This window comes from Asparagus officinalis, chromosome 4 (genome assembly GCF_001876935.1).
Source record: "Asparagus officinalis chromosome 4, Aspof.V1, whole genome shotgun sequence".
Lineage (NCBI taxonomy): Eukaryota > Viridiplantae > Streptophyta > Magnoliopsida > Asparagales > Asparagaceae > Asparagus > Asparagus officinalis.
This window is the reverse complement of record NC_033797.1, coordinates 115,157,999-115,183,337: the sequence shown is the minus strand read 5'-3', so window position 1 is coordinate 115,183,337 and position 25,339 is coordinate 115,157,999.

Genomic DNA, 25,339 nt, shown 5'->3' with positions numbered 1-25,339 from the left:
ATAATTCCTTTTTCCAAAATAAGTTCTTTTCTCATTATAATAATTCTAAAAATAATCTTTTAAAATAATAAATTCATAAATTCAAAAATAATCTTTTTACAAGATAAATTCTCATTAATTCAAAATAGTCTATTTTCCCAAAATAATTTTTTTTAAAATATTTATCATTCTAAAATGATTTTTTCCACAAGATAAATTCTAAAAAATATTATAATTATTCTAAAATAGTCCCGTTGTCAAAATAAATTCTTTAATCTATTATAATTATTCTAAAAATATTATTCATCATATTGTTATGATTTAATCAATATTATTTCATCAAACAACCCACGCAGATAAATAACACTCTAATCTATGCACATATTTGTAGAACCCCATATTTTGTTAGAAGTATATATGAATTATTAGTGAATAAATAATTTTATTTGTGATAAATGACTTGAGATCATAGATATACTTGGTAACAAGTTGTTAGTCATGTATGAGTGTGGTTTCATAGAGTTTCGTGCATTGGTTTGGGCTGCACATCAAAACATGCACGAAATCTGGATTTAGCGTTTGCTCAGTCGACTTATGAGTCGACTCATGAGTCGACTGATGAGTCGACTAATGAGTCGACTGATGAGTCGACCAATAAGTCGACTAACGGGCTGATTTCGGGTTTTCTTTCAGTTGCGGGTTTGGTTGGGTTTTATTCGGGTTTTAACCGTGATATATATATACTATTTTACCTGAAACCAACCCAAAAACCCATCAGAACCCCAGAGAAACCCTAGCCTCTCTCTCTCCCCTCAAACCCTAGTTCGTTTTGGTGATTTTGGAGGAGCTTTCGGCGGATCTTTGTGGTGCTGTCGAAGGGGATCGTCCTCTCATCGGATTCAGGAGTTTACAGCACTTCAGAGGCGAGTAACATCTCACCAAATCCTACACCCACTGTTTGTATAGTTTTCTTGAGTTTTATTTCGGATTTTGAGCCTAAAACGTATTTTTATGCATAAAAAATAGGTACTTTACATTATGAGATGCAAGATCTATATTTTTCAGTTATAAAAAGCTCACAAACGAATTTGTAAATTAAGATCTAGATCTGGAAATTTGTTTAAACATGAGATTCAATGTGATTTACTGTTTTCAATACGTTTTTAAACATGTTTATATGATTAAGGTTTTAATGTAAGTGATCACATGCAAACCCCTTTAGTTTCTGTTGATACTCATGAGTTAGAATCGGAAATATATTGCTGGACATGATTAAAGAGAATTTTAGTTAATGTTTTTGCAGATAAATCATTGAAAACAGAAAACTGGGGATTTTCTGCTCAGTCGACCAATGAGTCGACTTATGAGTCGACTGATGAGTCGACCAATGAGTCGACTGATGGGAAAAATCTCAGTTTTGTGTGCTTTGTCTAGTCGACTGATGAGGAGTTTCCTTCTTTTGTACTTCTTCAGTTGAATCTGTTTGAGTTATTTCAGTTTAACTGAAATTGTTTATGTTTGTTTATTGTTGCTGCATGCTTAAATATGAATGAGGGGTCGCCTCGAATGATGGGTATTAGAAATTAATGTATAACCTGTATCTTTACATGTGAGATGACATGCAGACACGAGTTTAGGTTTGCGCACCGAGACACGTGAGAAAGTAGGATATATGCACCTGTTCATATAACTCATCTAGTCCATGTGTTGGGCAATTATGATGTGTAGTCCATGTGTTGGACACTTATCACTTTCAGTCCATGTGTTGGACAGTTTACATATGCAGTCCATGTGTTGGACATCCACTACATCAGTTTAGACCTTGAGAGTTAACACCTATACTTGCATTGGCGGGACACGACCTTTATATGAGTTGTGACATGACATCGTAATTAAGTCTGAGATGAGTTGCCTTCTGTTATTAATGTTCTTGTATTAGATTTTGGGTTTGGTATTTAGGGAGGTATAATTTGAGATACAAGGTATATACATGAGGGTTTCCTTGTTTGGATTATTTCGCTCGATGTACCTATGCTCGTGTTATAACTTCCTAAATACTAAAATCCTCTTATACATAGGTATTTACAATCTGAGCTACATGGTATATATATGAGGGTTTTCTTGTTTGGATTATTTTGCTCGACGTACTTATGCTCACGTTGTAAATACCTAAATAGGATTTGTGATTTAATATATATATGATATAACTGTATTTTCTGTATACAACGAGCCATTTTCCCTTGGGGTTGGTTGTGATGTTGCTCGCTAACACTTTGACGCTCGTTGTCCCTCCCCCTTTTAGGTAACGAGCCAGGAGCCCGGAGAGTCGCAGGTTGATGGTGAGACACTCTAGCTTCAGTTATTCTATTATAGTTATATTTTACTTTTGAGCTCCACTGTCGGCTTTTGTTTAGACATTTTGAGAGATTATTCTAGAAGTTGTAAAGGCTGTGTACCTTATTTCCTTTGATTCAGACATTTGTATTTTGAGACTTGTCGAGAAGTTCCAGTTATTCATTTCAGACATTGACTTATACTTCAGTATGTTAGATGATGAACTATTAATTTGATCTCCATTATTTCATTAGTTGACTCTTGTATTATCTTTTACTTGCTTTTGTACCTACACCTGTTATTTGACTCTACTAGAGAGATAGTAATTGTGATGGTGAAACAAGTTATTGTCCGGTGTGGTGCATGGTAGGTTTAACATTCTTGGTTTTACCTTGGACTGCAGCCTTGTGTGAACCCAGGGGCATCACATATGGTATCAGAGCTCTAATTCCAGTATCCTTAGGATCATCCTGTGTCGAGTCGTGGAGCTAGGATAGAGTTTCTTAGGATTCATGTATAGAGTCTGTAAGGATTCCCTAGTATGAGTGAGGACGATATATGCGTATATCTCAAAATTTGAGGATATTTTTTTATGACAACTATTTTGTGTAAACTTAAAGTATTTGGGTGAATATTAAATTATTGTGAAAATCATATTGTGATATGCTATGTGCACGTATATGTCTATTTGTACTCATAAACCCTTGTTTTTCTTATGATCAGAGAGATGGCAAGACGTGGTAGACCTCGTACTCGGAGAGTTGGACAGGCAGAGCCGTAGCAAGCTCCACCTGAGCCACAACAAGCTCAACCCGAGCCACCCAGCAGCCACCACTCGAGCCGAGCAGGCTCCCGGTACCTCATTGATCTCATGGCTCCCATCGTAGCTAGGATGGTCAATTGAGGATGTAAGGACCATGAATTATTGATACTAAGTTAAAATAATTTTTTTTAGTATTATTTTCTATGATTTAAAATCTAAGTTTTATATTTATTTAAATGATATTAATATTTATAAATTAATTTTATGCGGTGAAAATTTATGGAATTTATCTGTTGCGTTACTGATACTGTTACATGTTATTTTGAATAATATGTTATATTATTTTTATTATTATGTATATTTTCATATAATACGTTGTATTATTAATTACGTATTATTTATATAATTTGTTGTATTATTTTTCTGTTGCGTATCAACTGTTGTATTAGCACAACTGGTACGTTTTAATATGTAGATAATTATCCCATAATTATTTGATTTTAAATATAAGAAATTATATTTTTATTAATTATTCTTGTTTAATTGTATAATTTCTTGTATTATTTCTACTGTTGTGTATTATCTGTTATATTACTACAACTAGTACGTTTTGATTTATAGATAATTTTCACATAGTTATTTAATTTATTTTGTAATTAATATTATTTTTAATTATTTTCCAAACCCTAGTTATATATATATTTATACCTCACACTCTCTCTCTGTGTCGTTTTCATCCCAAACCCAGCCGCATACCTCATCCTCTTCTTCTCTCTCTCACTTGAATTTTTCTATCACTCATACCCATAACCGACGTTCTCTCTCCTCTTAATTGATTTTAATTCCTTAAATCCCGCCTAACCCAAAATCATGCCTCCCCATCTCTCATCTCTCTCCTCTCTCTCTCTTCGTCTCTCTCTACTCTCTTCTCTTCTCTCTCTCTCTCCTCTTTGTGTTTTCACGCCCGCACGCCCCATCATCTTCTCCTTCTTCCTCTCTCTCGCTCACGAGACCCAACCCCACAGCCCGCCTGATCGCCGCCTCGACCACGCCCAAGCTCACGAACCCCCGCCTCGCCACCCTTCTCATCGTCATGCTCAAGCCCAAACACCGTTGCGGCCTCCCCCACCCCACGTCACTCGGCCTCCCCTCTCCAGTCACGAACCCGTTGCGCCTCGACGGCGAGCCCACTCATCGCCGCCCCCACTACCTCCTCCTTCTTCTTCCCTCTTCCTCCCTTCGAACGACAGCCATTCGTTCGCGTCAAACCTCTGTACGAACCGCTGACACCCCAGAGCGCGACTCCGCTCTAGCAACCCTCTCAGCCGCCCTTAGCCCAGATTCCCCTTCTGCCTCCGCCGCACAACCTCGCCCATGACCCTAAGCTTCCAGCCCGCTCCTTCAAGCCCCCATCTTACCATGAGTCCCTCCGCTACACCACCCCACAACCCGCTCCTGACGCCGTTGCCGCCGACCTCTTTCCCTCGAAGCGACACGTCATGCTCGAGCCGTCAAACCCGCTGCGCCCCTGTCGCCGGACAAACCCTTCTGTCGGAGTCCCCGACTGGACGCTCTTCAGACCGCGCCGTCAGATTCCGACCACACCTTCTGGCATCCGATCGATCGACCACACCCGAGGCAAGACCCCGCTCCTCTTGGCAAGACCCCGCTCCTCTTGACAAAACTCGAGGCAAGACCTCGCACCGTCGGAGTCGCCGCCACCCTCAACATGACAAAGAGATCATGGCAGCTAGGCGCACCAATTTGCGCATTGAAGTCCAGGAGCCGGCTGAGAATTCACGCCAACAAAGACATGTTTCGAGGCGCGTGACTCTTGAAAGCCCAAAGAAGGCAGTTCGCCCTCAGAAGGAAGCATTATCGTCTGATGATGATTGCATTATACCTGAGAAGTCGTGCCAACACACGATAGGTTACTCCGACCTTCAAACCGACGAGTTGTACTATCATGTTGAGGGTACGAGTAAAACTAGGAAAAGGAGTCCTCAAGAACTAAAGACTCAATGCCCCTGTTCCAAACTCATTCGTGCAGTATTGTCGGAGTGCAACTGCACCAATACAGTCCCCGAAAGAATTTCGGTTTTCGAAAGGCTCAGTACTGAAACGCCAAAACCAAGGCCTAGGCGTTTCCGATGAAGAAGAGCGATGGTTGAAGACGGAGAATTTCCGAGGGTCACCACTAATATGACCAGCAAAGGGACATCGACACGGGATAATCCCAAGTCGATTCCGGAAGCATCCCGGCGTATAACACGTCTGCAGTCTGGAGCCATCATACGAGCAACTTATGGTAGGATTCGGACAAGGTTCAGAAGATGAAGAATCGGATGTCGGCTCTGTGGTCGCATCAGATAATACGGTATCCAGCGAGGGACAACCCCGCGAGACACTTATGATAAGTGCGGAACAAGTGGCCAAGATGCTCGAAGAAGCCATGGCTAAACAACAGGAGAGCTTCAGGTTCAAAATGCAAATGGCCATGTAGAATATGAGAGAAATGCATGACCAACAAATCCAAGCACTGACAAACCAGCAAGGCGAACCAAGTCGTCGTAACCAGGTTAATCAGGAAGATGAGGACACAAATGCGAATGAAGCTCATAATGCCAATAATCCTCCCGTCAATGCAGGGGGTGGTAATAAGAATGCTAGTGAAAACACAGGTGAAAGTTTGAAGATTAAAAACCTCGAGAGCAAAATCAATACGTTGATTTCAGCTCAAGAGATGAAGAAGACGGGCATTCCTTGTCCATACCCAAGAGAATGGGAATCAATCCAGTATCCGGCGAAGTTCAATCTAATTAACTTCACGCCGTTTAATGGGATGGGTTCACCCACTCAGCATTTGATTTACTTCAAATCACACCTGGGGGTTATCTCTGGTAATGAGCCTCTGATGGTACGGTCATTCGTTGGCACTCTTCATGGAGCCGCCTTTGATTGGTATCGTCGCCTCAAGCCAGGAAGTGTGAATAGCTGGGACGACATGGAGACTAAATTCCTCACCAATTTCTTCAACGACGATACCGAGATATCCATCAGGTCGTTGCTTGACGAGAAACAAAAAGAGGGGGAATTGGTTGATACCTTCGTCAAAAGGTTCCGGAACAAGGCGATGAACTGTCGGGACCCGTTACTGAGTAGTTCATTCTTCAGACTTACCACAACAACCTCACATTGGACGTGTTGGAAGCAATGGGGACAGCACCGTCCAAAACATGGAAGGATTTGAAGGTCCGAGGAGAGCAAGCCGAGCGATTCCTCAGAAGGAAAAAGGCGGAAAGAGGCCAACAGGCGACGAATGCTCCACAGCAGAATTTCATCCCACGAGGGAAAGGTAAGGCACATGCTAATGCAGTTGATGCTAATCAAACTTTCTAATTGCAACCTCAGCAACAGCAGCAGCAACGAGCACCACAACAATCACAGTCGCAATGGCAACAACGGTCTCAGAAGCAGAAATCTTCGGAGCCAAGATTTCCTAAGGTGTACTCCTTCAAAGATGACGAAGTTCTCGACATCTTTAAGTACCTGTTGGAAAATAACAAAATCCAGCTGCCGTCGATCGTGGATCAAGAAGGGTCTAGCAAAGTGACGGATCCAAAGTATTGCACATACCATAGAGAGGTCCATCACCTTACAAAGTTATGCTACCATCTTAAGGATCAAATCCAGGCGTTAATTGATGTAGGCGTCATAACCCCGAAGCCATCCAAGAATGTCGGAGCAAATGCAGTATCAATCAGCTTTGGATCAGTGTCCACAACATGGTTTGAACCAGAACGCATCACCAAAGTTGGAATGAAGATAGTGAATGACGACCCATATGGACAACGCCAAAAAGGACTTGTGCCACACACAGCCCCAAATGGCGAAATCCTCTGGGTTCATCCTGACTTAATTGAAGATGATCAGTGGACGACTTCCTCAACCAGAAAGGGTAAAGACAAGTCCTGCAATGCTACCTCCGTGATCTTCGAAGAGGATGGTAATGAAGCTCCTACCTTCCCGCTCTCCGAAGAAGAACAAGAAGTCTTTGCCACTAGAAGTGGAAATCAGTATCACTTCAATTATCCATCACCTAGCGATCAGTTAGCTGAGCAGGGGGTGACTAAGTAAGGACCAGCCAGAACTCTCACGGAGCTGGGTGTGATTACGACTCCTAAACCGGTTGAAGAAGCTCGACGACAGCCGGTTAATAAACAGAAAGAAAAAAGGCCCCAGGAGGTTCAGAATCCGAAGCAGTCTCGTTTCAATCGTCCGATTGGAAGAGATAAACCAGAAAGCTCGAACACTCCGCACATCTTCGATATTATGGCTCAACTAGCTAACATCCCAGCACGGATATAGTGACTAAGAACCTTCCCTGCATTACTTTCACCAAAGAGGATATGCAGACGAAGAATTCAAACCATGATCGACCCCTATATTTCATTGGGTACATTGGCTCCAGCAAAGTCAACCGAATCCAAGTCGATCCGGGTTCTGCTGTGAGTATTATGCCGCTTCGCTTGATGCATTTCCTTGGCATTCTAGTTAGTAAGTTGGCATCCACATGCACTGTTATCTATGGATTCAATACTAGCGGGTCAAGACCCTTGGGTAAGATCCGGATAAAATGTCAAATGGGTGATTTGAAGACGGAAGTCACATGTTATGTGATCGATGCCGAGACTTCATATAACTTACTATTGGGTCGGCCTTAGATCCATAGTAATGTTATAATCCCCTCCACTCTCCATCAGTATTTGAAATATGTCGACACTGATAATAAGGTTAGGACGGTGGTCGCGGATAAGCAACCATTCAAAGGGTATGAGAATTATTTCACTGATTCTCTCCTTTATGGTAACGAATCTGATACTGAATCATCAGCCCATGGCACGGACAGCGGAGAAGAAGCTGATACCGAAGCCGGACTTGATTACAATGGAGGTTATGTTTTGAATGACATTGTACCCTTTGTAATCAACCTCGAAGATGAACAATCGTCAGATGGCAGTTATAACTGGTAACTTGCCAATAATAAAATAAATAACGATTTAGAGTACTCATTGTCTCTTGATGATGTGATGAAAGAATTGTATGATAATCCCGATTTATATGCGCCGCTATGATCGTCCTATATAACAAAGAAACGCCTCCGGCATTCTTTCGGAACAACCCTGGTCATCCCTACCAAAATAGGAGGCCAAAGAGAAGTGATTTATGGTAAAGGAGAGGATTTTCCATTACCAGATTATTTCTTAAGGGAAGATGAGAATGATGACAAACCTGGTCGGCATTTATCTAAGTATAGTCTAGAAGCACCAAGCTCATGGAAAAACAGGGATATGATTTCGCACTCGGGGAAGGTCTATACTTCGATCGAGGTCCTCGTATTCCAGCCAAAGCGGCATATGTACCAAAAGGGAAACCGGATGATTATTATAAATTCAGACGAGGGTTAGGATATGAATCTTCTTCAGAAGACGAATGTTGTTGGTTAATCGAGAGTCGATAAGGTAGAAGTGTTGCGTTCAGGGCAACTTTGAGGACTTATCGCTCTATTGACGAGAGTCGATAAGGTAGAAGTGTTGCGTTCAGGGCAACTTTGAGGACTTATCGCTCTATTGACGAGAGTCGATAAGGTAGAAGTGTTGCGTTCAGGGCAACTTTGAGGACTTATCGCTCTATTGACGAGAGTCGATAAGGTAGAAGTGTTGCGTTCAGGGCAACTTTGAGGACTTATCGCTCTATTGACGAGAGTCGATAAGGTAGAAGTGTTGCGTTCAGGGCAACTTTGAGGACTTATCGCTCTATTGACGAGAGTCGATAAGGTAGAAGTGTTGCGTTCAGGGCAACTTTGAGGACTTATCGCTCTATTGACGAGAGTCGATAAGGTAGAAGTGTTGCGTTCAGGGCAACTTTGAGGACTTATCGCTCTATTGACGAGAGTCGATAAGGTAGAAGTGTTGCGTTCAGGGCAACTTTGAGGACTTATCGCTCTATTGACGAGAGTCGATAAGGTAGAAGTGTTGCGTTCAGGGCAACTTTGAGGACTTATCGCTCTATTGACGAGAGTCGATAAGGTAGAAGTGTTGCGTTCAGGGCAACTTTGAGGACTTATCGCTCTATTGACGAGAGTCGATAAGGTAGAAGTGTTGCGTTCAGGGCAACTTTGAGGACTTATCGCTCTATTGACGAGAGTCGATAAGGTAGAAGTGTTGCGTTCAGGGCAACTTTGAGGACTTATCGCTCTATTGACGAGAGTCGATAAGGTAGAAGTGTTGCGTTCAGGGCAACTTTGAGGACTTATCGCTCTATTGACGAGAGTCGATAAGGTAGAAGTGTTGCGTTCAGGGCAACTTTGAGGACTTATCGCTCTATTGACGAGAGTCGATAAGGTAGAAGTGTTGCGTTCAGGGCAACTTTGAGGACTTATCGCTCTATTGACGAGAGTCGATAAGGTAGAAGTGTTGCGTTCAGGGCAACTTTGAGGACTTATCGCTCTATTGACGAGAGTCGATAAGGTAGAAGTGTTGCGTTCAGGGCAACTTTGAGGACTTATCGCTCTATTGACGAGAGTCGATAAGGTAGAAGTGTTGCGTTCAGGGCAACTTTGAGGACTTATCGCTCTATTGACGAGAGTCGATAAGGTAGAAGTGTTGCGTTCAGGGCAACTTTGAGGACTTATCGCTCTATTGACGAGAGTCGATAAGGTAGAAGTGTTGCGTTCAGGGCAACTTTGAGGACTTATCGCTCTATTGACGAGAGTCGATAAGGTAGAAGTGTTGCGTTCAGGGCAACTTTGAGGACTTATCGCTCTATTGACGAGAGTCGATAAGGTAGAAGTGTTGCGTTCAGGGCAACTTTGAGGACTTATCGCTCTATTGACGAGAGTCGATAAGGTAGAAGTGTTGCGTTCAGGGCAACTTTGAGGACTTATCGCTCTATTGACGAGAGTCGATAAGGTAGAAGTGTTGCGTTCAGGGCAACTTTGAGGACTTATCGCTCTATTGACGAGAGTCGATAAGGTAGAAGTGTTGCGTTCAGGGCAACTTTGAGGACTTATCGCTCTATTGACGAGAGTCGATAAGGTAGAAGTGTTGCGTTCAGGGCAACTTTGAGGACTTATCGCTCTATTGACGAGAGTCGATAAGGTAGAAGTGTTGCGTTCAGGGCAACTTTGAGGACTTATCGCTCTATTGACGAGAGTCGATAAGGTAGAAGTGTTGCGTTCAGGGCAACTTTGAGGACTTATCGCTCTATTGACGAGAGTCGATAAGGTAGAAGTGTTGCGTTCAGGGCAACTTTGAGGACTTATCGCTCTATTGACGAGAGTCGATAAGGTAGAAGTGTTGCGTTCAGGGCAACTTTGAGGACTTATCGCTCTATTGACGAGAGTCGATAAGGTAGAAGTGTTGCGTTCAGGGCAACTTTGAGGACTTATCGCTCTATTGACGAGAGTCGATAAGGTAGAAGTGTTGCGTTCAGGGCAACTTTGAGGACTTATCGCTCTATTGACGAGAGTCGATAAGGTAGAAGTGTTGCGTTCAGGGCAACTTTGAGGACTTATCGCTCTATTGACGAGAGTCGATAAGGTAGAAGTGTTGCGTTCAGGGCAACTTTGAGGACTTATCGCTCTATTGACGAGAGTCGATAAGGTAGAAGTGTTGCGTTCAGGGCAACTTTGAGGACTTATCGCTCTATTGACGAGAGTCGATAAGGTAGAAGTGTTGCGTTCAGGGCAACTTTGAGGACTTATCGCTCTATTGACGAGAGTCGATAAGGTAGAAGTGTTGCGTTCAGGGCAACTTTGAGGACTTATCGCTCTATTGACGAGAGTCGATAAGGTAGAAGTGTTGCGTTCAGGGCAACTTTGAGGACTTATCGCTCTATTGACGAGAGTCGATAAGGTAGAAGTGTTGCGTTCAGGGCAACTTTGAGGACTTATCGCTCTATTGACGAGAGTCGATAAGGTAGAAGTGTTGCGTTCAGGGCAACTTTGAGGACTTATCGCTCTATTGACGAGAGTCGATAAGGTAGAAGTGTTGCGTTCAGGGCAACTTTGAGGACTTATCGCTCTATTGACGAGAGTCGATAAGGTAGAAGTGTTGCGTTCAGGGCAACTTTGAGGACTTATCGCTCTATTGACGAGAGTCGATAAGGTAGAAGTGTTGCGTTCAGGGCAACTTTGAGGACTTATCGCTCTATTGACGAGAGTCGATAAGGTAGAAGTGTTGCGTTCAGGGCAACTTTGAGGACTTATCGCTCTATTGACGAGAGTCGATAAGGTAGAAGTGTTGCGTTCAGGGCAACTTTGAGGACTTATCGCTCTATTGACGAGAGTCGATAAGGTAGAAGTGTTGCGTTCAGGGCAACTTTGAGGACTTATCGCTCTATTGACGAGAGTCGATAAGGTAGAAGTGTTGCGTTCAGGGCAACTTTGAGGACTTATCGCTCTATTGACGAGAGTCGATAAGGTAGAAGTGTTGCGTTCAGGGCAACTTTGAGGACTTATCGCTCTATTGACGAGAGTCGATAAGGTAGAAGTGTTGCGTTCAGGGCAACTTTGAGGACTTATCGCTCTATTGACGAGAGTCGATAAGGTAGAAGTGTTGCGTTCAGGGCAACTTTGAGGACTTATCGCTCTATTGACGAGAGTCGATAAGGTAGAAGTGTTGCGTTCAGGGCAACTTTGAGGACTTATCGCTCTATTGACGAGAGTCGATAAGGTAGAAGTGTTGCGTTCAGGGCAACTTTGAGGACTTATCGCTCTATTGACGAGAGTCGATAAGGTAGAAGTGTTGCGTTCAGGGCAACTTTGAGGACTTATCGCTCTATTGACGAGAGTCGATAAGGTAGAAGTGTTGCGTTCAGGGCAACTTTGAGGACTTATCGCTCTATTGACGAGAGTCGATAAGGTAGAAGTGTTGCGTTCAGGGCAACTTTGAGGACTTATCGCTCTATTGACGAGAGTCGATAAGGTAGAAGTGTTGCGTTCAGGGCAACTTTGAGGACTTATCGCTCTATTGACGAGAGTCGATAAGGTAGAAGTGTTGCGTTCAGGGCAACTTTGAGGACTTATCGCTCTATTGACGAGAGTCGATAAGGTAGAAGTGTTGCGTTCAGGGCAACTTTGAGGACTTATCGCTCTATTGACGAGAGTCGATAAGGTAGAAGTGTTGCGTTCAGGGCAACTTTGAGGACTTATCGCTCTATTGACGAGAGTCGATAAGGTAGAAGTGTTGCGTTCAGGGCAACTTTGAGGACTTATCGCTCTATTGACGAGAGTCGATAAGGTAGAAGTGTTGCGTTCAGGGCAACTTTGAGGACTTATCGCTCTATTGACGAGAGTCGATAAGGTAGAAGTGTTGCGTTCAGGGCAACTTTGAGGACTTATCGCTCTATTGACGAGAGTCGATAAGGTAGAAGTGTTGCGTTCAGGGCAACTTTGAGGACTTATCGCTCTATTGACGAGAGTCGATAAGGTAGAAGTGTTGCGTTCAGGGCAACTTTGAGGACTTATCGCTCTATTGACGAGAGTCGATAAGGTAGAAGTGTTGCGTTCAGGGCAACTTTGAGGACTTATCGCTCTATTGACGAGAGTCGATAAGGTAGAAGTGTTGCGTTCAGGGCAACTTTGAGGACTTATCGCTCTATTGACGAGAGTCGATAAGGTAGAAGTGTTGCGTTCAGGGCAACTTTGAGGACTTATCGCTCTATTGACGAGAGTCGATAAGGTAGAAGTGTTGCGTTCAGGGCAACTTTGAGGACTTATCGCTCTATTGACGAGAGTCGATAAGGTAGAAGTGTTGCGTTCAGGGCAACTTTGAGGACTTATCGCTCTATTGACGAGAGTCGATAAGGTAGAAGTGTTGCGTTCAGGGCAACTTTGAGGACTTATCGCTCTATTGACGAGAGTCGATAAGGTAGAAGTGTTGCGTTCAGGGCAACTTTGAGGACTTATCGCTCTATTGACGAGAGTCGATAAGGTAGAAGTGTTGCGTTCAGGGCAACTTTGAGGACTTATCGCTCTATTGACGAGAGTCGATAAGGTAGAAGTGTTGCGTTCAGGGCAACTTTGAGGACTTATCGCTCTATTGACGAGAGTCGATAAGGTAGAAGTGTTGCGTTCAGGGCAACTTTGAGGACTTATCGCTCTATTGACGAGAGTCGATAAGGTAGAAGTGTTGCGTTCAGGGCAACTTTGAGGACTTATCGCTCTATTGACGAGAGTCGATAAGGTAGAAGTGTTGCGTTCAGGGCAACTTTGAGGACTTATCGCTCTATTGACGAGAGTCGATAAGGTAGAAGTGTTGCGTTCAGGGCAACTTTGAGGACTTATCGCTCTATTGACGAGAGTCGATAAGGTAGAAGTGTTGCGTTCAGGGCAACTTTGAGGACTTATCGCTCTATTGACGAGAGTCGATAAGGTAGAAGTGTTGCGTTCAGGGCAACTTTGAGGACTTATCGCTCTATTGACGAGAGTCGATAAGGTAGAAGTGTTGCGTTCAGGGCAACTTTGAGGACTTATCGCTCTATTGACGAGAGTCGATAAGGTAGAAGTGTTGCGTTCAGGGCAACTTTGAGGACTTATCGCTCTATTGACGAGAGTCGATAAGGTAGAAGTGTTGCGTTCAGGGCAACTTTGAGGACTTATCGCTCTATTGACGAGAGTCGATAAGGTAGAAGTGTTGCGTTCAGGGCAACTTTGAGGACTTATCGCTCTATTGACGAGAGTCGATAAGGTAGAAGTGTTGCGTTCAGGGCAACTTTGAGGACTTATCGCTCTATTGACGAGAGTCGATAAGGTAGAAGTGTTGCGTTCAGGGCAACTTTGAGGACTTATCGCTCTATTGACGAGAGTCGATAAGGTAGAAGTGTTGCGTTCAGGGCAACTTTGAGGACTTATCGCTCTATTGACGAGAGTCGATAAGGTAGAAGTGTTGCGTTCAGGGCAACTTTGAGGACTTATCGCTCTATTGACGAGAGTCGATAAGGTAGAAGTGTTGCGTTCAGGGCAACTTTGAGGACTTATCGCTCTATTGACGAGAGTCGATAAGGTAGAAGTGTTGCGTTCAGGGCAACTTTGAGGACTTATCGCTCTATTGACGAGAGTCGATAAGGTAGAAGTGTTGCGTTCAGGGCAACTTTGAGGACTTATCGCTCTATTGACGAGAGTCGATAAGGTAGAAGTGTTGCGTTCAGGGCAACTTTGAGGACTTATCGCTCTATTGACGAGAGTCGATAAGGTAGAAGTGTTGCGTTCAGGGCAACTTTGAGGACTTATCGCTCTATTGACGAGAGTCGATAAGGTAGAAGTGTTGCGTTCAGGGCAACTTTGAGGACTTATCGCTCTATTGACGAGAGTCGATAAGGTAGAAGTGTTGCGTTCAGGGCAACTTTGAGGACTTATCGCTCTATTGACGAGAGTCGATAAGGTAGAAGTGTTGCGTTCAGGGCAACTTTGAGGACTTATCGCTCTATTGACGAGAGTCGATAAGGTAGAAGTGTTGCGTTCAGGGCAACTTTGAGGACTTATCGCTCTATTGACGAGAGTCGATAAGGTAGAAGTGTTGCGTTCAGGGCAACTTTGAGGACTTATCGCTCTATTGACGAGAGTCGATAAGGTAGAAGTGTTGCGTTCAGGGCAACTTTGAGGACTTATCGCTCTATTGACGAGAGTCGATAAGGTAGAAGTGTTGCGTTCAGGGCAACTTTGAGGACTTATCGCTCTATTGACGAGAGTCGATAAGGTAGAAGTGTTGCGTTCAGGGCAACTTTGAGGACTTATCGCTCTATTGACGAGAGTCGATAAGGTAGAAGTGTTGCGTTCAGGGCAACTTTGAGGACTTATCGCTCTATTGACGAGAGTCGATAAGGTAGAAGTGTTGCGTTCAGGGCAACTTTGAGGACTTATCGCTCTATTGACGAGAGTCGATAAGGTAGAAGTGTTGCGTTCAGGGCAACTTTGAGGACTTATCGCTCTATTGACGAGAGTCGATAAGGTAGAAGTGTTGCGTTCAGGGCAACTTTGAGGACTTATCGCTCTATTGACGAGAGTCGATAAGGTAGAAGTGTTGCGTTCAGGGCAACTTTGAGGACTTATCGCTCTATTGACGAGAGTCGATAAGGTAGAAGTGTTGCGTTCAGGGCAACTTTGAGGACTTATCGCTCTATTGACGAGAGTCGATAAGGTAGAAGTGTTGCGTTCAGGGCAACTTTGAGGACTTATCGCTCTATTGACGAGAGTCGATAAGGTAGAAGTGTTGCGTTCAGGGCAACTTTGAGGACTTATCGCTCTATTGACGAGAGTCGATAAGGTAGAAGTGTTGCGTTCAGGGCAACTTTGAGGACTTATCGCTCTATTGACGAGAGTCGATAAGGTAGAAGTGTTGCGTTCAGGGCAACTTTGAGGACTTATCGCTCTATTGACGAGAGTCGATAAGGTAGAAGTGTTGCGTTCAGGGCAACTTTGAGGACTTATCGCTCTATTGACGAGAGTCGATAAGGTAGAAGTGTTGCGTTCAGGGCAACTTTGAGGACTTATCGCTCTATTGACGAGAGTCGATAAGGTAGAAGTGTTGCGTTCAGGGCAACTTTGAGGACTTATCGCTCTATTGACGAGAGTCGATAAGGTAGAAGTGTTGCGTTCAGGGCAACTTTGAGGACTTATCGCTCTATTGACGAGAGTCGATAAGGTAGAAGTGTTGCGTTCAGGGCAACTTTGAGGACTTATCGCTCTATTGACGAGAGTCGATAAGGTAGAAGTGTTGCGTTCAGGGCAACTTTGAGGACTTATCGCTCTATTGACGAGAGTCGATAAGGTAGAAGTGTTGCGTTCAGGGCAACTTTGAGGACTTATCGCTCTATTGACGAGAGTCGATAAGGTAGAAGTGTTGCGTTCAGGGCAACTTTGAGGACTTATCGCTCTATTGACGAGAGTCGATAAGGTAGAAGTGTTGCGTTCAGGGCAACTTTGAGGACTTATCGCTCTATTGACGAGAGTCGATAAGGTAGAAGTGTTGCGTTCAGGGCAACTTTGAGGACTTATCGCTCTATTGACGAGAGTCGATAAGGTAGAAGTGTTGCGTTCAGGGCAACTTTGAGGACTTATCGCTCTATTGACGAGAGTCGATAAGGTAGAAGTGTTGCGTTCAGGGCAACTTTGAGGACTTATCGCTCTATTGACGAGAGTCGATAAGGTAGAAGTGTTGCGTTCAGGGCAACTTTGAGGACTTATCGCTCTATTGACGAGAGTCGATAAGGTAGAAGTGTTGCGTTCAGGGCAACTTTGAGGACTTATCGCTCTATTGACGAGAGTCGATAAGGTAGAAGTGTTGCGTTCAGGGCAACTTTGAGGACTTATCGCTCTATTGACGAGAGTCGATAAGGTAGAAGTGTTGCGTTCAGGGCAACTTTGAGGACTTATCGCTCTATTGACGAGAGTCGATAAGGTAGAAGTGTTGCGTTCAGGGCAACTTTGAGGACTTATCGCTCTATTGACGAGAGTCGATAAGGTAGAAGTGTTGCGTTCAGGGCAACTTTGAGGACTTATCGCTCTATTGACGAGAGTCGATAAGGTAGAAGTGTTGCGTTCAGGGCAACTTTGAGGACTTATCGCTCTATTGACGAGAGTCGATAAGGTAGAAGTGTTGCGTTCAGGGCAACTTTGAGGACTTATCGCTCTATTGACGAGAGTCGATAAGGTAGAAGTGTTGCGTTCAGGGCAACTTTGAGGACTTATCGCTCTATTGACGAGAGTCGATAAGGTAGAAGTGTTGCGTTCAGGGCAACTTTGAGGACTTATCGCTCTATTGACGAGAGTCGATAAGGTAGAAGTGTTGCGTTCAGGGCAACTTTGAGGACTTATCGCTCTATTGACGAGAGTCGATAAGGTAGAAGTGTTGCGTTCAGGGCAACTTTGAGGACTTATCGCTCTATTGACGAGAGTCGATAAGGTAGAAGTGTTGCGTTCAGGGCAACTTTGAGGAAAGTAGGGTTTAAATTCTGAGAAGACTTTGTCAGATATTTTGTTTTAAACTGCGCCAAAGTTTTAAAACTCAAGCCACATATTTTCCGAAATATCTGATTCTGGGAACAGGGGTACCCCCTGCGTTCATACTCTTGAATTGAGCTGCGTATTTTTGAAAGAACGCATCTCCAAACTGCTGCGTTTGGGTCTGGTTCGCTTGCCTTTTGGACGCAGGGTCTTGTCCTGCGTCTTATCAGAAGCCCAAGCGGCTATAATGATGACGAAGAGTCCCTATTGGGGCGGGAGTCTTGGAACTCTGCCCTTTCATTATAAATAGGGCTGATTAGTCATGTCAAGAGGCTTTAACGTTTAAGCTTCTTTCTTGAACTCCCAAACGAGTTTCTTCTCGTTATTTCTAAAAACTGTTCAGCAGTTTCGTTTCATCTTCCAGTGATGGCCCCCAAGAGATCTCGCTCGAGCGATGACGACGAGACGGTGCACCCTATCCCGCCGTCAAGGAAGATTTTCGGGTCCTTTTCCTGGCCGACGTCGACGCCTCCCGCGCCTGGTCATCGAGGTAAGTCCCGCTGCCTTCTTCGTTCCAGGCATTCTTCATCAATGGGTTTTCTTGAAACTCTCTAGATGAGTTCTGGTTGATGATGACGAATAGAATTCGTCGTTTCAATCTTGAATGTGCATAGAGTTCGCATTTCTCTTGATGAGAACTGTTCATCTTCTTGACTGAAAGAACTTCTTGTGTCCACTGTAATGGTGAAGAATCAAACCCTTGATGTTGAACACACGGAGAAATTTCTGTGTTTGTTGATAAGATTTGTTTGTTTTAAGTACGAACAATCATTCATGTGTTCTTTGGGTCTTGCATGCGGATGCAGGTTTCCGTGTTTACTGATAAGATGAAGAGATTAATCTTCCAATCTGGAACACAAGCAGAAGTCCTGCGTTCATGGCTATTGAACGCAAGTTTAACTTTCTTGCGTTCAGGGTGAACCTAACGCATGTTTAGACTTGCTGCGTTTGTCTCCATCTATTTTGCTAACTTTGCTTTAGCTTGTACGCCAGGTGGGGCTTCTGTTGCCGAACCTCTTGTCATATCTGATGATGAAGGAGCAGAGGATCCTCTTATTCCACCCATCTCTGTGATCTTCCCGCACGAGGACTTCGAGCGGGTGTGTGATGAGAAGGTTCGTCTGTTTCCCCATTCTGTTCTTTTTCTTTCCAGACGTTTAGAAAACTTGGTGAGGCAAGCTTTCTGCATTGTAATGCACGGGTGGGGCTCTTTCTCTGAGTTTCGAGCGCCTATTGTGGAAGGGTTGAAAGCTCTTGCGGAAGTCAGTCCCTTCTATGCTAAGCGCTTTGACGAGACGATATATCGATACTCGGGGGCCGCTCGTTATCTAGAGGAGTTGCAGTACACAGACTTGGAGTCTAAAATCCAATGGGCCATCGGCGACGCTATGCTGAAGGAGGCAATTGCTGCTAAGGTTCGAGCCTCAGATATTTCAGAGAAGAAGGCTCGTATCTGGAGCTTGCAGAAGCGACGTCATCAAGCCAAGGCCAGACTGAATGCAGGGGAGATAACTCAGGGAGAGTTCAACCTTGAGGATGCTACTCTCGCATCAGAAGTTCAAGCTGAGAAGGAGGCTGTCGAAGTGCTAAAGCAAGAGGCCTCTGCTGCTGCTGCAGTTCCTGATGCTGAGCTTCACAAGAGAATTAGGGAAGGAGTGCTGGCGAAGCATGAAAAATCCATATCTAATACAGAAGCTTATCTTATGAGTTTTTCTTTACTTTAAATCCCAGCAACTCTTGTTTTGATTTTGTAATAACTCTATGTTGTTTTCTTCAAACACTTATCATCTGCATGAAATATGTTGCCGCTATTTTCCTTGCATATTTCTGTGTTTGTCTGGAATGTTGCAGTCTTGTTGTGATGTTGGAACTTCTGCAAGTTATTCCTTTATGTTCATATGATCTGAACGCAGGCTCATTGAGGACATCTAGCTTTGTTTGACCTCGACTTCAAGACTTGGATGATGGTCATAAGTCTGGTCTTTTAGAAAAACCTGATTTCTTCTAGTTTGTAGAATACCTCCTGGAGGTTGAAACGATCATGTTGCACGTTCATTGGTGTGAACGCAGTGTCAGATTCTGTAGCTGTAGGGCTTGAAACGCAGCTGTAGCCATGTTTTGAACGCAACCGGAGGACTTGCGTTCAGGTGGACTGAACGCAGGCTTTATCAAGGACGCATGGTTCATACAGGTCTGAACGCAGCTCTGAGATTTGAGCTGTGTTCAGACAAGTCTGACGCACTCCGACTTGTCACGGATCCCCTTTGTTGTTGTTTGGGGTAATTTCTGGAAGTTGAAATGACTACGCTGTGCGTTCGTTGGTGTAAACGCAGCATCAGGTTCTGCAGCTGTAGGTCTTGAAACGCAGCTGTAGACATGTTTTGAGTGTAGCCATAGGACTTGCGTTCAGGAGAGCTGAATGTAATCAAAATTGAGATCTTTTCTCGAAACAGATTATGCTGATAGCTATCTGAAAGACTTTGAAAAATTCTTTTATTAAAATGAACTTTAAATCGTCAGAGGTGTAGTGTTAACTTGACGACATACAAAGTAGAAGAACTTATTTGTTCAGACAAACATTTGATGAGCAACCCCCAGCTAAGCTCAAGAAACTTGTAGCTTACGGGTAATATTGCTTGAGAAATTTTCCATTAATCGGCATCATAAGTCTGTCGCCTTTCTTGTTGATGAGACGATAAGCTCCGTTGGAATAGACTGTCTCAACAACAAAGGGTCCTTCCCATTTGGGATTGAACTTCCCCTTGGTTTTGTGGGTCATTACCATGGGTCGTCGATTAGCCAGAACTAAATCGCCTTTCTTGAAAATCCGTTCCTTAACCTTTTTGTTGTAGGCTTTAGAAATACGGGCTTGATATAGTTCGATCTGTTGTTGAGCCTGAAGTCGTTTGTCGTCTAAGGCTTCAAGCTCTTGCAGACGTCGCTCGTGTTTCTCTTCATCTGTCAATCCGGTTGCGATAGCGACTCTTAATGAAGGAATTTGGATTTCTAATGGCAGTACGGCCTCACAGCCGTATACCAAAGAAAACGGCGTAGCTCTTGTAGGGGTCCTTACTGTTGTACGGTAGGCCCACAAACATTCACCGAGTCTTTCGTCCCAATCGCGTCGGCTCTTGGACACGAACTTTTTGAGGAGCTTCACGATAGTTTTGTTAAAAGCCTCTGCAAGGCCGTTTGCCGGCGGATAGTATGCCGTGGATGCGACACTTTGGATGCGAAATTTATCACAGAATCTCTGAAATCCAAAGCTAACGAATTGTGTCCCGTTGTCGTGAACTATTCGTCTCGGGACTCCAAAGCGATATACGACATGATGTTTAATGAACTTGATCACGTTCTTTGTCTTGACTTCTTTTAGCGGGATTGCCTCCGCCCATTTGGAGAAATAGTCGGTCACGGCCAGAATGAACCGGTGTCCTTTGGAAGTCGGAGGAGAAATTGGTCCCACGATATCCATGCCCCACATTTCAAATGGCCAAGTTGCAGATGTAGGATGCAAATTACTTGGCGCTTGATGGATAAAATCGCCATGAATTTGACATTCGTGGCAATGTCTGGCGTAGTCCACCGCGTCTGCGAACATCTTCGGCCAATAATAACCAATTCGTCGAAGACGATCGCCTAACTTAGCTCCAGGCTGATGAGCTCCGCACATTCCGTCATGAGCTTCCTTAAGAGCTTCTTTTGCCTCCTTCCGGGAGAGACATCGAAGCAAAATTCCATCATGTGATCTACGATACAGGGTTTGAGAAACTGCATCGTAATAGAATTGGAGGGCCTTCCGTTTGATAGTGGCCGCTTCCTTGTGGTCATCGGGCAAAATTCCGTATATAGCATAATCGATGTACGGGAATCGCCAATCTCTAGCTTCTAATTCCATCGAGGTTGTACAGACTTCTCTTATTGATGTCTCCTCTGAGCTTTCCTCTGTAGGAATCCTGAAACAGCATAATTCGCGTCCTGCAACTGAGATAGTAGTCTCAGCCCCTGGGGGTAATGCTAATGAGGTTGCTAAAGAGGCTAATGCATCTGCATAAGCATTCTGAGCTCGCGGGATGTACTCAATAAAGAAGCCCTCGAACTTCTTAGCTTGCTCTAGCACTGCGAAGTAGTACGGGATCAAGTCTTCATGGCGTACTTCATATTCCCCCCGGATTTGATTGACGATGAGCTGGGAGTCACCGTAAGCTTCAAGGCGCTGAACATTAAGTCCCTCAGCAAATTGCATTCCTAATAATAGGGCATTATATTCGGCTACATTGTTGGTGCAGGGTTTGATTAGGGAAAATCCTCTTGGTATTATGTGACCATTCGGGGAGACGAGCACTACCCCCACTCCTGCAGTAATTGCTCCATGAGGATTCGCTCTGGATGCCCCGTCGAAGAACAACTTCCACACCTGCGTGGTTTCTTGAGTAACGCAAGTTTCAGCAACTTCATCTGGCAATTCTTCATACAACTTTGATGTTCCCGTCACTGGATGATCGGCTAAGAAGTCTGCCAATGCTTGACCCTTGACTGCCTTTTGCGGCATGAATTGCATATCATATTGTGACAGGAGGATGGCCCATTTTGCAAGCCGGCAATTTAGAGATGATGGTTTGGTCATCAGAACTCTTAAGGGATTCACCTTAGAAATGACATGAATTGTCTGTCCAACTAGGTAATGTCGCATCTTCTGAACTGCGAATACCAAGGCGAGACATTCTTTTTCGACTGGATTGTACCGGTGTTCGGCTCCCATCATAGTCCTGCTTAAATAGTAGATGGCCTGCTCCTGCCCTTGATCGTTATTCTGTGCTAACAAAGCACCAAGAGAGTGTTCCATGGCTCTTACATACAACAGGAATGGTTTCCCTGATATTGGAGCCACGAGAACAGGCGGTTGAGTGAGATATCTCTTAATCTCCTCGAATGCTTTTTGACATTCTCCATCCCAAACAAAGGATATTCCTTTCTTCATGAGTTTAGAGAAAGGTTGGCAACGCCCTGAAAGATTTGATATGAACCTTCGAATGTAGGCCAGTCTGCCTTGCAAACCTCTGAGCTCTTTGAGATTCTTTGGAGGTGGCATGTCTTGGATGGCACGCACTTTCTCTGGATCAAGAGAAATTCCCTTGGAAGTAACGATAAATCCCAGGAATTTTCCACTTGAAACTCCGAGGAACGATTTTGTCGGGTTCATCTTCAGCTGATGTGCTCGCATGATTTCGAACATTGTCTTCAGATCTGCAAGATGATCGTCTTTACATTGACTCTTTACTGCTATGTCATCAACGTAGCACTCGATCTTCTTTCGTAGATGTTCGTGAAAGATCGTGTTCATTGCACGTTGATAAGTTGCACCTGCATTTTTCAGGCCGAAGGGCATCACTGTGTAGCAATACACCCCCAGCGGTGTTCTAAAGGCAGTATGCTTTTCGTCATCTGGGTGCATCTTGATTTGATTATACCCAGAGAATCCGTCCATAAAAGACATCCTTTCGTATCCGCAAGTGTTGTCGATCATGACATCAGTAATAGGAAGAGGAAACTCGTCTTTTGGACAAGCTGCGTTAAGATCGCGGAAATCAATGCATATCCGGACCTTACCGTTTTTCTTGGGAACTGGAACAATGTTGGCTACCCAGTCTGGGTGTTGTTCTTCCCTGACAAAACCTGAGTCTATAAGCTTTTTAACTTCTGACTCGATTGATTCCATGATCTCTGGACGAAACCTGCGTTGTTGTTGTTTAACGGGTTTTACATCCGGATCGATGTTGAGACGATGCATAGCGACCTTTGGGTCAAGGCCGGGCATATCCTCATAATTCCAGGCGAAGACATCTATATACTCTCGGATGAGAGATATAAGATTCTCTTTTTCGGATGATGATAAGTCTTCCGCGATAAAGATAGGTTTGGGGTTGGATTCGTCTCCTATGTTGATCTGGATCACTTTATCTTCAGTGGGTGGTTCGCGTTGTTCAAAACACATGTCCCATAAGATGTTGAGGCGTTTGATCCAAGGATCGTCGGTGAATTCGATTAATTCTTCATCACCCCCTGCGTCTTCATCCGGATGACTGGTTGAAGTCATGTTTACAGTCAGACTCTTAAAGAAGGGTCCAACACTGACGTCAGATTCACAGGAAGATATTCTGGATGAATGATCTTGGCCCAGATAATTACTGATTTCATCTTCTGAGGCGGAGGGAGTTGTGACATAACCTAAACCACTTCTGGTTTTGTGGTAATAATCTTGAGGTTTTCCTTCAGGGGCTAGAGACATTCGGACTGGGGTTCGTCTACCTTTCCCGAAATTCAGACCCTGTTTTTCATTAAAATTATACCCCATTCGTTTCATCAATTGGATGGAATTGGGTTCGTGATAATGAAACTGAGGAACTCCATCGTCTTCCTCTGAACTTCCTCGCTTAAGTTGTTCGGGTTTGACTCTGCCGAACTGGATCGGCTTCTGCCCTTTCCTTTTGGACGGGACTTTGTAGAAAGCCTTTTGTGCGTCTTCCACTTCTTCATTGGAAGCGAAAGATGACTTGATTGGCATTGTTAGACATGCCTCTGTGCACAATGCGTGCCATGAGTGGGTACCTGCATCACGATCATTTACTATTTGTCCAACTTTAAAGGATTCATCAGACAAGTACGCCAAAATAAAATCTTCATTAATGCACCATTCGCCCTCACTCGGTACATTATTATTGTTCTCGACTGAACCAATTACATCAAAGTTTAACTCCCATGGACAATTCCCTTGCGGATCTGGCTCGACATCAGCTTCATTGCCACTGTCAACATCTTCTTTCTCCTGAGATTCCAAGTAGAAAACAGAGTCGGTGTGAAAGTTTTCTACCCCTCGGAAAGGATATTTTTCCGCAATCAGGGTTCGAACTTCTCCCTCATCATTAGCATATTTCATGACCTGATGTAGGGTAGACGGGACAATGCGGTTTGCATGTATCCATGGTCGTCCTAGCAAAAGATTGTAGGACGTGTCCGCATCTATGATGTAGCATGCTACTTCAGACTTAAGATCTCCGATCTGGCACCTGAGTTTGATCTTCCCTAGGGGTCGAGTACTGTTGGCGTTGAAACCAAAGATAGTGGTCTGGGTAGTGTGCAACCGATGCATAGGAATCCCTAAAACCTGCATGACCCTGTAAGGCATAATGCTGAGTGCGGAGCCCGGGTCAACCTGGACACGACTGATTTCAGAAGATCCGATATACCCTGTGTAGTACAGTGGTCGGTCATGTTCGTGTTTGACCTGCATGTCTTCTTGTGTGAATGATATGCAGGGTAGACTTCTCGCCGCTTGCAGGCATTGCAGACAAGTTTGATCATCAGAAGCTTCAGGAACTGGAATGACTTGGGTGATGAAGCTCTCTGTATTCTTCAATGCCTCAATGAGAGCTTCCTTGGTGGTTTTGGACAACCTCAGGAGCTCGTATAGAGTAATCCTGGCCGGTATGTTGGCCAGTTGCGCCATGACATTGAATTGGAATGGATTGCTCGACTCCCCGTGTTCCTGGTGGAGATTCCTGTTGAACCGGAGTTCTTTTTGTTTCCCCTTATCCGCTGGCTTCTTCGGGACAGAACCTCCAGCGTCTTGGGGCTGTTCCTCGACTTCTTGAGCATTCTGGCCGTAGTCTTTCAAGTAAGTCTTTCCAGACCGAGTGCCAGGGTGATCTCCCGGATATGCTGCCAGGGCAATCCTCTCCTCTTCTGAATCTGTAAGGGTTTTGAGGTGGTCATCATTCTCAGTAACGGAGGGGCTAATCATGTTAGAAGACTTAGCCTTGCCTCCTTTCTTCTTGGTGATCTCCCGGATATGCTGCCAGGGCAATCCTCTCCTCTTCTGAATCTGTAAGGGTTTTGAGGTGGTCATCATTCTCAGTAACGGAGGGGCTAATCATGTTAGAAGACTTAGCCTTGCCTCCTTTCTTCTTGGACCAGGTATTCGTCCACTGTTGGTCCTCCACTAGATCAGGGTGGACCCACATGATTTCTCCTTTGGAAATTGTGAGGGGTACCAACCCCCTGTCCTTCTGATTGTGTAAGTCGGTGTTTTTCAGGTGCATCTCCCCTTTACGGACTGGGATGACACCGCTTGCAGCAGCTACAGGAGGAAAATCACCGAATTGGACCGCAATCAAGTTAGTAGATACAGTCTTCTGCTC